This window comes from Saimiri boliviensis, chromosome 18 (assembly GCF_048565385.1).
Source record: "Saimiri boliviensis isolate mSaiBol1 chromosome 18, mSaiBol1.pri, whole genome shotgun sequence".
NCBI classification, from domain to species: Eukaryota; Metazoa; Chordata; class Mammalia; order Primates; family Cebidae; genus Saimiri; species Saimiri boliviensis.
In genome coordinates, this window is record NC_133466.1 from 15,860,255 (window position 1) to 15,875,872 (window position 15,618).

The 15,618-nt window shown below is 39.6% G+C and overlaps 1 protein-coding gene across 2 annotated transcripts in view; it reads right to left on the minus strand.

The window, feature by feature from the left end:
* The window catches only part of BACH1 (BTB domain and CNC homolog 1), a 124,407-nt gene extending 112,961 nt beyond the window's left edge, over positions 1-11,446 (minus strand). Inside the window, exons 1-3 of one of the 2 annotated variants that reach the window (XM_074389383.1) lie at positions 11,347-11,446; positions 8,364-8,485; positions 3,833-3,905 (exon numbers count right to left, since the gene is read on the minus strand). The gene's annotated coding sequence lies outside the window, so the exon portion shown is untranslated. The remainder of the gene's footprint in view (positions 1-3,832; positions 3,906-8,363; positions 8,486-11,346) is intronic. The other variant, XM_074389384.1, reaches the window with a different exon arrangement.
* Between the last annotated feature and the right edge of the window lie 4,172 nt (positions 11,447-15,618).

A 15,618-nucleotide genomic window follows, 5' to 3' on the forward strand; every position in this document is an offset into this window, starting at 1 on the left:
CTATGAGTTTGTCTCCTTTGTAGGGACATGGATGAATCTGGAAACCATCATTCTCAGCAAACTGACACAAGAACGGAAAATCAAACACCACATCTTCTTACTCATAGGTGGATGTTGAACAATGAGAACACATGGACATAGGCAGGGGAGCATTACACGCTGGGTTCTGTTGTAGGGGACTAGGGGAGGGACAGCAGGGGGTAGGGAGGTTGGGGAGGGATAACAAGGGAAGAAATGCCAGATATAGGTGACGGGGGAATGGAGCAGCAAACCACACTGCCATGTATGTACCTGTGCAACAACCCTGCATGATCTCACATGTACCCCAGAACCTAAAGTACAATTAAAACAAACAACAACAAAAAAAACCCTCTGATCCCCAAATGCTCAAGGAGACTGATTTGAGTAATAATAAAACTCTTCTCTCCAAAACAGCCAGCTCTGTGTGAATTACTCTTTGTCTGCTGAAATTCCCGTCTTGATAAATCAGCTCTGACTAGGCAGCAGGCAAGGTGATATTGAGCAGTTACATGTATCTGAGCTTTAGTGACTGAGAGAAAGGTTGAATCACTGGCAGAAACAGAGAAGATCCCAAAGTCTTGTTTTGAGGAGAAAGATGATGAGGTGGACGTTAGACCTCTTAACTTCAGTGGAGAGCCTTCCCACAGAGCTGGGAGATCCATTACAGGGCCACAAGTGATGAACTGGGGCTTCTCCATTTAAGGCATGGAAGCAGAAGAGACCTCTAAGCAGAAAATTGTGGAGAAGAGAATTACAAATGCTTCCTTTGGGTGTGGCCACAATTAAGATGAGAATGAGGGAAGCAGCTGTGAAGAAGCCAGAGAGGCCAAGCATAACCAGAAAACGCAGAGCCCTGGGATTCCAGGGTAAAATAAGTCAGGGATGGGGTGGTAAATACGCAGAATAGCAAACTGCTGTCTAGTGCTGTTAGCAAACTGAAGTAAGCGCTGCACTGAGGGCAGGGAATTGGTTTAACGACAACATACTTAACTTTTCATTATTGAGATGTTCTGGGCACTGAGAATAAAAATTAGCATTTTCCAAAAAAACTTCTTAATTTTCAGTGTTCACTTACACACGGAAGAAAATTGTAAAATACACAGAAACAGATACATATGATTGGCTTTGCAAATAATCATAATGATCTGAATACTCAAGAATACTGTAAAATCACTTCTTAAATTCAAAAAATATTCAAACATTTTAAAAACCAAAAGAGATAGCTACTTATTGACAAAATAATGGATATTAGTAATGTAAACTGTCTAGTGATCTGTAACACACTGTAAAAAACAGAACTGTAATATAGCAAGAAAGAAGTAGAAACCCCATTGTTTGGCTTAATCCCTGAAAAGATATTTTGGTGGTGGTGTCAATAATGAAAAAGCATATATAGCCCAGATATTTATTATTTTTAAAAAATTAGACTAACTCTTAATACCCAATATAGAATCTTTGAGTTGGAAAGGCCACCCAAGCTAAATTACTACACCAAATATATAGACAGAAATTTTCTCTACAATGTGCCTAATAGATGTTCATGCAGTAGTCCTGATAAGGTTTGGCTCTGTGTCCCCACCCAAATCTCATCTCAAATTGTAATCACCATGTGTCAGAGAAGGAACCTGGTGGGAGGTGGTTGGGTCATGGGGGCGGATTTCCCTCTGCTCTCCTCATGATAGTGAGTTCTCATGAGATCTGATGGTTTAAAAGTGTGGCACTTCCGCCCTGTTCTCTCTCTCTCCTGCTGCCTTGAGAAGAAGGTGCTTGCTTCTCCTTTACCTTCTGCCATGATTATAAGTTTCCTGGGACCTCCCGGCTATGTGGAACTGTAAGTCAATTAAAACTCCTTTCTTTATAAACTACCCAGTCTCAGGTAGCTCTTTATAGCCATGTGAAACCAAACTAATACAAGTCCATATCATTGTCTTTTATTAATTATAGAAAGTTCTTCTTAATATCTACTTTAAACCTGCCTCCCTAGAACATCAGTTGGAATTCTTCCCTTGGGACAGAATGAGACAAAATAGTCTGTGTGTAACAAAATAGCCTGTCTCTTATTAAACTTCCCTTCTGTACACACCTAATTCTTCCATTGGACTTCATAGTAGGTGGTTTTTAGACTCTCCTTGCTGATCTATCATTATTTGTGTGCACTCCAGGTTAACAACTGACCATTAAAATGCAACAGACAAAGTTTAATTTAATATTCCTGCCAAGACCTGATCGTTATAGTTGTTACTGAACAAATAATAAAAACTACCAAAGACAATACATTGAGCTGAACCTTCGGGATAAAACATGTAGTTCAGAGTGCAGCAATATCTGCGGTGACTGTCTCAGCTTTTGGGGGCCATGTGGTATTTTCATCTCACAGCAAATTCATAATTAATTGATTTTTTTACATCTTATTTTTGTTTTTGCAAAAGCTGCTGCCACAAAAATTTCCAGATCTTGTGTCTTTTCATTGTAGAATTGCTCTTTTAAAGCTGGCAATAGTAACTAATATATTTCATGTCATTTTTGTCCAACGTGGTGAGACTACTTAGAACTTTTCATCTTTAGCAGAAAAAAAACAAACAAACAAAAAACCAGATTTCTTTTGGCTGAGCTGGCAGTCTTTTGCATCGTAAATTTTTAAATTTGATAATTTTGGCTTTTATGTTTATATTCAAGTCTCCGATAACATTTTTCACAGAAGTCCAAGAACAAAGAATGAAAGAAACTGCTTTTCAGGTCAACCTCCCTTGGTTTATACCCTTTTTGTGCAATTGTCCAACTACTTAAAAAGTCATCTGTAGCATCAGTTGTAGCCATCCTACATGCTTTTATCTTGTACGTAAGATTATTCAAATAGGCTTTATTCTGGTACAGTACAATAATAAAGGTTGCCAGGGGTTCATCTGTGCTGTTTATTGTTATTCTTATGGAAATAAGAAAATGAAGAACTGAGCAGATATCTAACTGGTAAGAAGGCCAAAAGAGGAACCAACCACAAAAACAACAGCAGAAACTGTCTGTAAAGAAACCACAAAACCCAGATCGTGGGACAAACCACCATATCTTGTTCGAAAGATCATGAAAATGAAGAAATCCTTATCCCTTCCAAAACTCCCACATTTCTAGGCAATATGCCTCTTGACTCTGCTAGGATATTGTGGAAATGTTTAAGGTGCATGAAAGGATAAGTATATTATAGGATGCAGTAGATGCTGTATAAAGATGGAGGATACCTGCTTGGGTTATGGAAGATGGAGCCTTTGAGGACTTAGAGTTGAGATCTGATTACTCTTTTTGTAGTTAGTCTTTTTTTTTTTTTATTTTTTTATTTTTTGAGACGGAGTTTCGCTCTTGTTACACAGGCTGGAGTGCAATGGCGCAATCTCGGCTCACCACAACCTCCACCTCCTGGGTTCAGGCAATTCTCCTGCCTCAGCCTCCTGAGTAGCTGGGACTACAGGCACGCACCACCATGCCCAGCTAATTTTTGTATTTTTAGTAGAGACGGAGTTTCACCATGTTGACCAGGATGGTCTCGATCTCTTGACCTCGTGATCCACCTGCCTCGGCCTTCCAAAGTGCTGGGATTACAGGCGTGAGCCACCGCGCCCGGCTGTAGTTAGTCTTGACACTCGTCCTTGCTAAAGTTAGTTTTCATTTGAATTTGTTGGATTTTGTGGATTTTGGCCCAATTTTGACTACTGGGGTGGGGGGTTCCCAGAACAAATAAGTGAACACTTTGTCTGTTATTTTATTATGATCATGCACTCTAAGAAACTTAGAATAGAAAGAAAATCGGAGTTTACTTTACCTGGCCTATTTGAAGGAAATGTATGTCAGTTCTGATTAATTGCCATCTTCTATTCCGAATGTTCAACAATGATCTAATAAAAAAAATAAAAAATAAAAAAAAAAAAAAAAAAACCTGAGAAAAGAATTTCTCAGATACATTTTTAAAATATTTGCATATTGCCAGGCTTCTTTCATCTCTGCAGTTATCCACTGTCTCTGATAACACATCCAGAAGACCTTTATAACCTGAAAGGTAATTTACCTAATACTGGGGGTATGAGCACATTTAAAATGTCTTGAGGTTCTCTTACTTTTTATTCTCCAATCCAGAGCTTGATGTTAGAGTGGGAAGAAACACCTTTAAATTCAGACAACCACATACCAGACCGCAGGTTCTGCACTTATTAGCTGAGTTACTTTGGGCAAATTACCAACCCTCCCAAGCCTCATTTTGTTTCTCTTTTAAATTGGGGGTTCCTGTTAATTCACATAGTTACTATAAAGACAAAATAAAAATATGCAAGCAAACAAAATTAATTGAAGATATTATTAGTCTCACATTACAACTGTTAACTTTTCCAGTTGCAATATCATATACTTAATGCAGAAGATTTCACCTTCATTCAATAATTATCGAGTACTTACTATGTACCGAGATAAGTATTGTATATGCAAGCATGAAAAGGATACGATCTCAGCCTGAAAGAGGCTTAGACAAGTAAAATATAAGAAGTGTCAAGCAGTGTACACAGGATATTTTGAGAGTACACAGGAGACTGAAATGAGGAAGGTCAGGAAGGCCACCAAAGGAGCTTACTCTTGAATCTTTTAAGCAGGTCTTGGCCAGGAGAGGAGCTGTGACAAGGGAGAGTACCCTGAGCATAAAGAACAATTAGTGCAAAGGCACAGAGATGAATAAAGCCTTAGTGAAATAAACACAATGGGTCAGTATGGTTTGATTACAAAAGCAGGAGAGTGGCAAGATGTGAAAATGAACACTGGCAAGGGTCTGATTACAAACAAACAGAACAGAAACAGCAAATGTGCCTGGGAGTTTATTCTCTGTCTCAACTACTGCAGAGGACCTCTGCTATGCTCTCTTTGTGTTCCCCAAAACTCATATGGTGAAATCCTAACCCCCAACATGATGGTATTAGGAAGTGTGGCCTTTGGTGGAGTGATTAGGTCATGAGGGTAGACACTTCATTAATGGGATGACTGCCCCTGTAAAAGAGGCTTCAGAGAGCTAACTTGAGCCTTCCACTATGTGAGGACACAGCTACAAGGTGTCTTCTGTGAACCAGAAATGGACCTTCACCAGACATTGAATGTGTCGTCATCTTATTGTGGACTTTTGAGGCTCCAGAACTTTGTGAAACAAATGTTTGTTGTTTATAAGCCACTCGGTTTATGCATTTTTGTTTTAGCAGCCTGAAAGACAAGACAAACTCTAAAGGACTTTCATGAGAGTGAAGGAAAGATAATATTCCTAGAATCATACTTAAAACCTATGGCTTGGCTACAACATAGAGAATACTTTATAAGGAAGCTAAAGCGAAAGGCAGAAAAATCATTTAGAGGCTTCTGAAATAATCCTGGACAGAAGTAAAGGGAATCTGAACAAATGCAGTGCAGATAGACTAAAGAAAATGGAATGCCTCCTAGAGATATTAAAAAGGCAAAATTTTGGCTGGGTGCAGTGGCTCATACCTGTAATCCCAGCACTTTTGGAGGCTGAGGCGGGTAGATCACCTGCAGTCAAGAGTTTGAAACCAGCCTGGCCAACATGGAAAAACCCCATCTCTACTAAAAATACAAGATTAGCCAGATGTGGTGGTACATGCCTGTAATCCCAGCTACTTGGGAGGCTGAGGCAGGAGAATCGCTTGAATCTGGGAGGCAGAAGTTGCAGTGAGCCAAGACCATGTCATTGCACTCCAGCCTGGGCAAAAAGAGCTAAACTCTGTCTCAGAAAAAAAAAAAAAAAGGTAGAATTTCAAAACTAAGGCACCAGTTGGGGCGTTGTTAATTTCATTCACAGATGATGAAATTCATTTTGAAAATATTAATTTGAGATACATCTATTTCAAGATCTAGAAGTCTTACTTTGTTCACTTTGAGATAAAATCTAATTTTCTTGGAATTCTATCAAATGAAAATTTCTGTTATTTGGAACTGACTTGATTTACCAAGATCAGGAATGAAAGAGAATATATCACTACAAACCCCATGAATGTGAAAAAATAGATAATATGTAAAGGCTACAAATAACTCTATACACATATATTTGAAAACTGAGATAAAATGGACTGGTTTCTCCAAAATCAATAAATACCAAAGCTTACCGAACATGAAACAGATAACCTGGCTAGTCCTAAAACTATTAAAGAAATTGAATTGATAGTTTAAAACATCCAAAAAAGATATCTCCTGGACAAATTATTTCACCAGTCAATTCTACCAAACATTTAAAAAGAGAAACAGCTCAAATTCCACATAAGCTCTTCCTTAGAAGAGGAGGAAACACTTCCCACTTTATTTTACAAGACCAACATTAGCTAGATACCAAATAAACAAACTACCCTTAAGAGGAAAAAAACCAAAGCAAACAGGAAACAGAAGAAACATTTCTTTTAGTTTTCTTTTTAAAAAATTCTTTTATATTTTTGTTGCTTATTCTTTCATATGACTCAACTTCAGTAAGAAGGAACATTTTCAAAAGAGCTTTGAGTAATAGGACGAGTTTAAATAGCCAACTGAATTTGACAAAATGAGAGCAAAAAGACTAAATATAAAGAATGCTGTAGTATGAAACAGGAAAACACTATGCTTAGTACACAAAATAAGAATCAAAAGAATGTCATTAAAACCAAGCAAGCTGAAAACAACCAGATAAAAACAGGTAAGATCAAAAGAGCACAAACCAAAATCAAGTAACTTACATTTAGAAAAAGATTGTGATAATTACAGTAATGAAAATAAACATCAGGTGCTTAAAGAATTATAGAGAAACTACTAGGTATGGAGGACAAAAATAGGGAGCCCAACAAATGTTAATTGGCATCCCAGAAGAAAAAATAACTCAACAGTGGAGAAAGAAAAGTATTACAAAGATATATCACAAAATAAATAATGGTCCTGAAATGAGAACTCAATTGGCACAATGAATGAACGTGAAAATTAAGTTTGGAACTCTTTACACTGATACATATCTTTGTGAAGTTACTGAATTCTAAGAATGAAAAAATAATTACTCAGGTATCAGAAAGCTAATCACCTACAAGGAGAAAAGAAAACCATACAGACCTCAGACTTCTGCAAAGCCAAATTCCCAACTACAAATGAGAACTATCTGCAGAGTGCTGTTCAATATGACAGCTACATCTGTGCTTTTGAGCACTTGAAATGTGACCAGTTCAAACAGAGATTCGTTCTGAGTGTAAAATACACCCTGAATTTTGAAGACATTATGAATAAAAAGGTAAAAATTTCATTAACATTTTATGTTGATTACATGATGAAGCATTTAGATATATTTGGTTAAATAAAATATATTAGTAAAATTAATCTAATTTAGAAATGGGCAAAGGACATGAATAGATTATTTTCTATGCCACAGTATTAACAATGACTTAACTGTTGCTCTTTAACCCTTTTATAAAGCATATAACACAAAACAGGCAAGCTTGCTTTTCTTTAAAACAGTCACTGAAAAATACTTACCCAGCAAGCTTTCATTTGGAACTGAAATTTTCAGGGTATAAAATAGCAATTTTGTTGTAATTATGATCTGCCATGTGAAGTTTGAGCTTCGCCAGACTTTGACTTTGTTCTCACTTTCTCTGTGTTTTCTCCAAGTTACCTACTGCTTTCCTCTATAGCATTAGCTATTTTAAAAAGTAAGGTACTATTTTTGTTTTCAGCTTAGGCTCTTTGGTCAACTGAAGTCAACTATCCTGATACTGTGAGATCCCCATTTATATCATCTCACCCTAAAGTCAAGGATGTGTTTTTCCTCCAATGTGTATATCCCTCCAAAGTCAAAGGATGTGTTTTTCTTTCTGAGTCACTGTATATTAGTCTGTTCTCATACTGCTACAAAGATACTACCTGAGACTGGGTAATTTATAAACAAAAGAGATTGAATTGACTCACAGTTCTCCATGGCCGGGAAGGCCTCAGGAAACTTATGGCTGAAGAAGAAAGGGAAGCAAGATATCTACTACATAGCCACAGGAAAGAGCACACAGGGCAAACACACAGGGCAAACTGCCACTTATATAACCATCAGATCTCATGAGAAGTCACTCACTATCAATGAGGACAGCATGGTGGAAATTGCCCCCATAATCCAATCGCCTCCCACTAGCTACCTCCTTCAACATGTAGGTATTACAATCCAGATTATAATTCAAGATAAGATTTGGGTGGCAACACAAATCCAAACCATATCACATTTTAACAAGCATCTGACCCCTGAAGAATTATAACTACTAGAATTTCAGACAGTAAGAAAGCACTGGGGTGAGAAAATACTTTTGTCAAAGTACCTGTGTTTCTTGCTGTTTCTGCTTCAGTTTTTCTCCCATGGTTAGAAAAGAGATTTTCCAGTCTTTGGGATGGAGAGCTGTCCACAGATCACAACCAAAATTGTAAGGGGCTTCCCAGTTCTCTGAGAAAAGCAACAACAGAAGCTTTATAAGAAAGTGCCAGTAACTCATAAATAACTCAGACATTTTTTACACGGGAGTTTAATTTCCAAAATGATAAATCCATTGCTTGATACTGATTCACACATGAACACAAACCATCCGAACTCTTTATTACATACTACCTTCAGTATAATTTTTTTATTTTCTTTTTTTTATTACAGGAGACTTTATTGATGGTACACAACAAGGTGGGGCTCCTTAGGCCCCTCCCACTTCAGGGTGTCTGCCATAGAACCAGTGAGGATGGAAGAGTCTCACTTTGGTGGGTGACTGAGTGTGACAGGGACTCCCCAGCAGCTGAGGGTGGCTCATTTCCCTCTCATGCCTTTGTTGGTGGGGCTGGTGGTCTGGGGACCTTACCCCTTTGAGGCCTATCACCTGTTACAATAGCCAAATTCATTGTCATACCAGGATATGAGCTTGACAAAGTAGTTGTTGGGAGCAATGCTGCCCCAGCATGGAAAGTGGAAGAGTGTCGCTGTTAAAGTTGGAGGAGACAGCCTGGTGCTCAGTATACACCAAGATGCCCTTAAAGGGGCCCTCTAATGTCTGCATTGATGATGTCACCTTCTTGATGTCATCATATTTGGCAGTTTTCTCCAGATGGCAGGTCTGGTCCATGACCAGCACGTTGGTTGTGGGGACACAGAATGTGAGCTTCCTGTTCAGCTTGGTAGATGCAGCACCACTAGATGAACAGATGATATTCTGGAGAGCCCCACAGCTGTCACACCACTGTTTCCCAGAGGGACCATTCCCCAGGCTTATAGGTGGCAGTGATAGCATGGACTATGGTCGTGAGTCCCTCCATGATGCCAAAGTTGGCATGGATGACCTTGGCCAGGAGGACAAAGAAGTTGGTGGTATAGGAGGCATTGCTGATGCTCTTGAGGCTGTTTTTGAACTTCTCATGGTTCACATCCATCATGAACATGGGGTCGTCAGTAGAGAGGGCAGAGATGATGACCATTTTGACTCCTTCCTCTCAGTAAGCCCTAACCTTCTCCATGGAGTGGGAGTGAAGATGCCAGTGGGCTTTACAACACAATCAGCACTGGCATCATCCCATTTGATGGAATCTTGCTCCTGTAACATGGTGATAGGATTTCCATTGATGACAACTTTCCCATTCTCAACCTGGACAATGCCAAGGGATCATACTGGAATATGCAGAGCATGTAGTTGAGGTCAATGGAAGGGTCGCTGATGACGACAATATCTACTTTCCCAAAGTTAGAAGAAGGCTTGGTCACCAGGTGCTTAATATGGCCAAATCCATTTACTCTGACCTGTACTTCCAGGTGTCTCACGGACATGGCTGACATGGCACAAGAAATTGTGGCTGTCAAACCGGAGGAGCAAAGAGCCTAATTTTCTTTAAAATGCCTTAAGAATCTTGCTTATGATCCTATATGTGGCTAAGATACCTTAAGCAAGGTTGTCAATCATTCATTAAATAACAAACATTTCAATTTTACTCCTTTTAATAAAAGTAAACACTTGGGTCATGTGTTTAAATATTGATCTAAATATAGTACTTTGGGCTTTAAAAAAAAAACAATTTTTTTCACCTGAATGATCTACATTATGCTTCACAAGTAATCTCAGGTCAATAACCATCCATTTTCTGAAATTCACTAACACGGTAATGGAGCTATTTTATTGCCAAAAAGAAAAAAATATGAAGCTCGTTGTACTCTACCAATTATATCAATTTTCTTCTGATCTCAGCATGGCTCTTAAGCTGTGCCATCTTGGTGGCATGGTAAATTATTAGATATTTTCATAACAGATACATTTTACTTAAAGACCATTCAAACATTGAAAAACAAATTTTCTCTTGAAGAGAAAAATCTATTCCAGACTTCAGATAGGATAATTCTCTGGCATTCCTTAAATAGTAAGGTGCGTCATCAAACCCAAAGTGCCACACACGCAGGATCCCTACAGAAATAGTCATTTTGTTTGTTCAGCTGCACATAACCCCGCATATCTCAGCCCCATGCCTGCTTGGTATATTTAGTAACTGCTCAAGTTGCTTATCTTTCTTTAGCATATTCTTTAATAGTCCTAAGTAAAAAGCTTCTGCTGCTCCAAAAACACATTCCCATTTTGCTTATGGTCAGTGAGTCTTGTGGTTTGAGATTCTTTATCCCACTCTTACATTCAGGGAAGGTTATCACTTCTCCACAGAATTCCATTAAAGGAGCTTAGACAAGAGATGAGATCAAATTTGCAGTGCCGGAATTATCAGGCATCTGTAACTACAAGTGAAAGCATTGCTGTTACTACTCACAGGAGGTATGACAGTCAAAATGGTTGGACAGACGGAGCCTGTCCCTTTGCTCCATCCAGTATGTCTTGATCCTTACTTCTTGGTCAGTGATAAGGAGAATGAATAAGCAAGGTGACTTTGTATCAGTATATCCAAAATGACCTGGCCCAGTGGCTCAAAACTGTAGTACCAACACTTTGGGAAGCCCAGGCATGCACATCACTTGAGGTCAGGAGTTCAAGACTGCCCTGGCCAACATGGTGAAACCCTGCCCCTACTAAAAATAAAAAAATTAGCTGGGTGTGGTGGCAGGTGCCTATAGTCCCAACTACTTGGGAGGCTGAGGTGGGAGAATCACTTGAACCCAGGAGGCGAAGGTAGCAGTGAGCCGAGATTGTGCCACTGTACTCCAGCCCAGGTAACAGAGTGAGATTCCATCTCAAGAACAAAAATAAAATAAAATAAATTCAAAATATTGGTGGTGCTTTCTGGATTTTAAGGAAAAGGGATGTATACCAAATGATTTCTAATAAAGCTTCAACTTACGTTTCTAGGAAGACAAGAAGGAGGTGGTTGTATTTGTTCTTCTTCTTCTTTTTTTTTTTCTGTGAATAAAGAAGGAAAACAGAAAGAAAGTGTTTAAATAGCAATATCTGAGATCTAGATTCAATTCCGGAAGGATATTTAGACCTATCAGTTAAATTTAGAGGTATTTTTACTGAGTGAGGCTTTTATTTTCCCGGATGGCAGGGTTCTAAGAAAAGCCTGAGTATTCATTAGAAAATAATGATTTGGGGGCCGGGCGCGGTGGCTCAAGCCTGTAATCCCAGCACTTTGGGAGGCCGAGGCGGGTGGATCACGAGGTCAAGAGATCGAGACCATCCTGGTCAACATGGTGAAACCCCGTCTCTACTAAAAATACAAAAAATAAGCTGGGCATGGTGGCTCGTGCCTGTAATCCCAGCTACTCAGGAGGCTGAGGCAGGAGAATTGCCTGAACCCAGGAGGCGGAGGTTGCGGTGAGCTGAGATTGCGCCATTGCACTCCAGCCTGGGCAACAAGAGCGAAACTCCATCTCAAAAAAGAAAAGAAAAGAAAAGGAAAGAATGATTTACTTTAAACTCACAAATAATTGCTTTTAAAAAAAATGGACCCAGAAACTTCCATCTGTTTCTTTCATTAGTATTGATAGGTTATCGAATATTATGGTTAAAAATACGAACTCCAGAGCCAGACTACTAAGCTCAAATCCTAGCTCTGCCATTTTTGAGTTTGGTCAAGTTATTCAACCTTTCAGTGACTCAGTTCCCCCATGTGTAAAAAGAATATTCATATCACCTATGTTAAAAGGTCATTGTAAAAAGTACATGTGTGAATTGAATGTGCCTGGCACAGGGGGGACACTAGATGTGATTGCCGCTAGTTTCAATGAACATCTTACATTTCACTTCTTATCAGGATAAGATAATTTGTTTAAATTTGACTTTCATAATTTCTTTATAGATGTGACCTAGAAACACGGCATAAAGACACAGAGAGAGGAAATTTTCTCTCTCTCTTTTTTTGAGCATGGGGACTTACTTGGTTGCCAGGCTGGAGTGCAGTGGTGTAATCATATCTTATCCCAGCCTGGCACTCCTGGCACTCCTGGCACATGATCCTCCTGCCTCTGCCTCAGGACTACAGGTGCACGCCACCATGTTTGACCCAGGGGAACTATAAAATTCTATTATTCCTACTATTCTGTTATTTCTTATTACCCATCCATTTTATGTATTCACTCATTCATTTATTATTCGGCTTGTATGCAACACCTGCTAGGAACTCTGTAGAGTGCAGGACCCTATAATCCACCCTATACTTGTGGATTATAAAATATAATTGTCAAGAAGGGAAAAGGACTCATGAACATACTATAAGCACACCAGTGTCACAGGTCCTATGGTTTAAAACGGAGCAGTGTATGGTGGGAGTATCAGTGAGGAAGAGACTAATTCTAATCTGGAGAAAGGTTTTAGAAGCTCAGTTGAGAAGGGGCTGCTCAGCTGAGTATGGAAGATGAGCAAGGTTTGCCTGAAGTCTGGGTTGGTTTGATGACAGAGTGCTCCATGTAAAGGAGGTCATAGTATAACCATAGCAGATAACACAGAGGCCCTCCAACAACCTCTTGGACTACATTGACACCAATTCTCCACGCACTAGATAAAACAGCATAAGGAAAAATGGTCAAGCTTGAAAAAAGAAAAAGGAAACAAACCCATAGATTTAAGCAGGGAAGAGGGAAATTAAATACAGGCTGGTAAATGGAGCTGATGCCGCAGCCTCTCAGGGGGTTGTCAGGCCTCCTTAGCAATACAGCTGAGTCTTAATGTCCAGGCAGGAAGAGGATAAGGGCACTGACCCGTATGAGATGTGAAGTGGAGTGCCAGAGCTGAAACCTCTACATTTAGCCAGGCCTATCTGTGAAAAGGGAACTAGAAACACTCCACCCAAAGGCCTAGAGAAGTAGCAAGGAAGCTTGCCATCTGCCTGCAACTCAGTGGTGAAAAAAGTGAGCCTAAAGCACACAGGCCTGAGGAACACAAGCATGTATGGGTCCAATTTATATTGTCCCCATGCTATCAAAATCCCGAGCTGGGACATTGACATAGAGCTGGTCTAGGACCCATAAAGCCACCAGGAAACTGGCAAAACTGGTACTTCTACTACCCGGGAGTGGGAAGAGAATCAACCCCTGCCGAAACTGATCTCACAATAAAATAAGCTATAAAACAAAACTCACCCACACACAGGCACACTAGGAAAAAAATCCACCAGCACCACCATGAGAGTCAGTTTAACAAGTGGGGAATTCACCTGACTATAAAATATCATTTAAATAATCAGAGGGATAAAAGAAGAAATAGAAACAACAATGAAAGAACAGGACGATGATGAAAAATGGCTACAGAAGTTCCTGGAGTGTGGTCCATTTAGATAATTACTTGTCATTCAGCACCTATAAAGTGGGCAGTAGGGTGGAAGGTGCAGGAGTATGGGGTAGTTGTGTATATTGATGTGTGACTTAGGGAAGAATGGAGAAGACACATCAAAAGATAAGTCATGGAGGGTAGAAGATCAAGTTATGTAAGGCCTTGGATGCCATCCTAAAAAAAATGTATCCCTTAGCAAGGGAAGACTTTGGAGAGTTTTAATTAAGAAAGTAATAAACAGATTTGTTTTGGAACATTCTCTTTGGCAGGAATTGGAGAAAGATAGAAAGGAAATATGAACAGAGGAATAGAGATCATTAAGAACATTTTTATAGTAAACCAGATGTCTTTAGTTCCAAGCCGCATTTAGAGGCCTGAGAAATATTCAGATACACTTATTAGAGTTCCAAACTTGAGTTTCACTGAGAACAAAACCCCAAAGCAGAAGGACTACTCTCAACTTTACAGTTAGGAAATATTGAATACACATGGAGCATTTATGCTGTCAGCTGGTGTACACATTGGGCATACAGATATGAATAAAACATGGGCTATGTGTTTTCTCTTCCCCAAGTGCTTACAAACTAGCAGGATAACCAGACATGTAAATAAACAATCATCGCACAATGTGATGTGGATAAGAGAATTATGGACAGAACACTAGGGAAACTGGAGGAAGTGGGATGTTGACAAAGGCATTACAGAGAAGAAGGCATTTGAACTGAATCGTGAAGGAAGAAAAACAACATTCAATGCAGGAGGAATTCTGTAATTGCAAAGACACATAACTGTGACATCAACATGATGTAATTTCAGGAAAATCTCATAAACCACATCTTGATGATATGCTGTCATCTGAGTCATTATGTGAGATGAGAGAGAGATAAAACTTGATCTTCACGGAGCTTTTAATATATAACAATTCTTTATTTTGGAATATCATAATTTTAGAAGCATTCCATGCATGCTCTTTTTTTTTTTTTTTTTTTTTTTTGACACAGAGTCTTACTCTGTCACCCAGACTGGAGTGCAGTGGCTCAATCTTGGCTTACTGTAGCCTCTGACTCCTAGGTAAGTGATTCCCCTGCCTTAGCCTCCTGAATAGCTGGGATTACTGGCGTGCACCACCACGCCCAGCTAATGTTTGTATTTTTAGTAAAGACGAGGTTTCACCATGGTTGGCCAGGCTTGTCTCGAACACCTGACCTCAAGTGATCCGCTTGCTTCAGCCTTCCAAAGTTTTGGGATTACAGGTGTGAGCCACTGCACCCAGCCCACACATCTTATTTTATCCCCACAATAACTCTGAGGTTGATCTTATTCTATCCACCATAAATTTATTCATGAAACAGTAACTAAAAACAAGACTAACCCATGAGAAATACAACCGTTAGAGGCAAAGCAGTGCATGCAACAGTGGTGGTAGGTACAGAGTTTTCCATCTCACAGGGAAATTTCCAGCTGCTCCGATCAGTTGCATCTAGGCCAGGCCACCATGTTTTCCTTTCATGCTTTCTGCCCTGACAAGGTAACCAAGAAGTCCACTTTCTGTTCAGAAGACAAACAAGGGCCCAACACTTTTAGATGGTGTATTGTCCATGGGTATTGGGTCACTGAGGGCAAGTTGATCTCAAGCACAGTGTGGCACGAGGACTCCTTCCACTTCCTGGCCCTCCTTCTACTTGCTGGTCCTCCTTCTGCTACTTCCTGGTTCTCCTTCTACTTCCTGGTTCTCCTTCTACTTCCTGGTTATACTTGGAAAAATATATTGCCTTCACACTTTTCCCTCAAATCCCAATAACCCCTTTTCCATCTTCTCCTCGTGGTCTCAGCCCCAGGTTCAGCT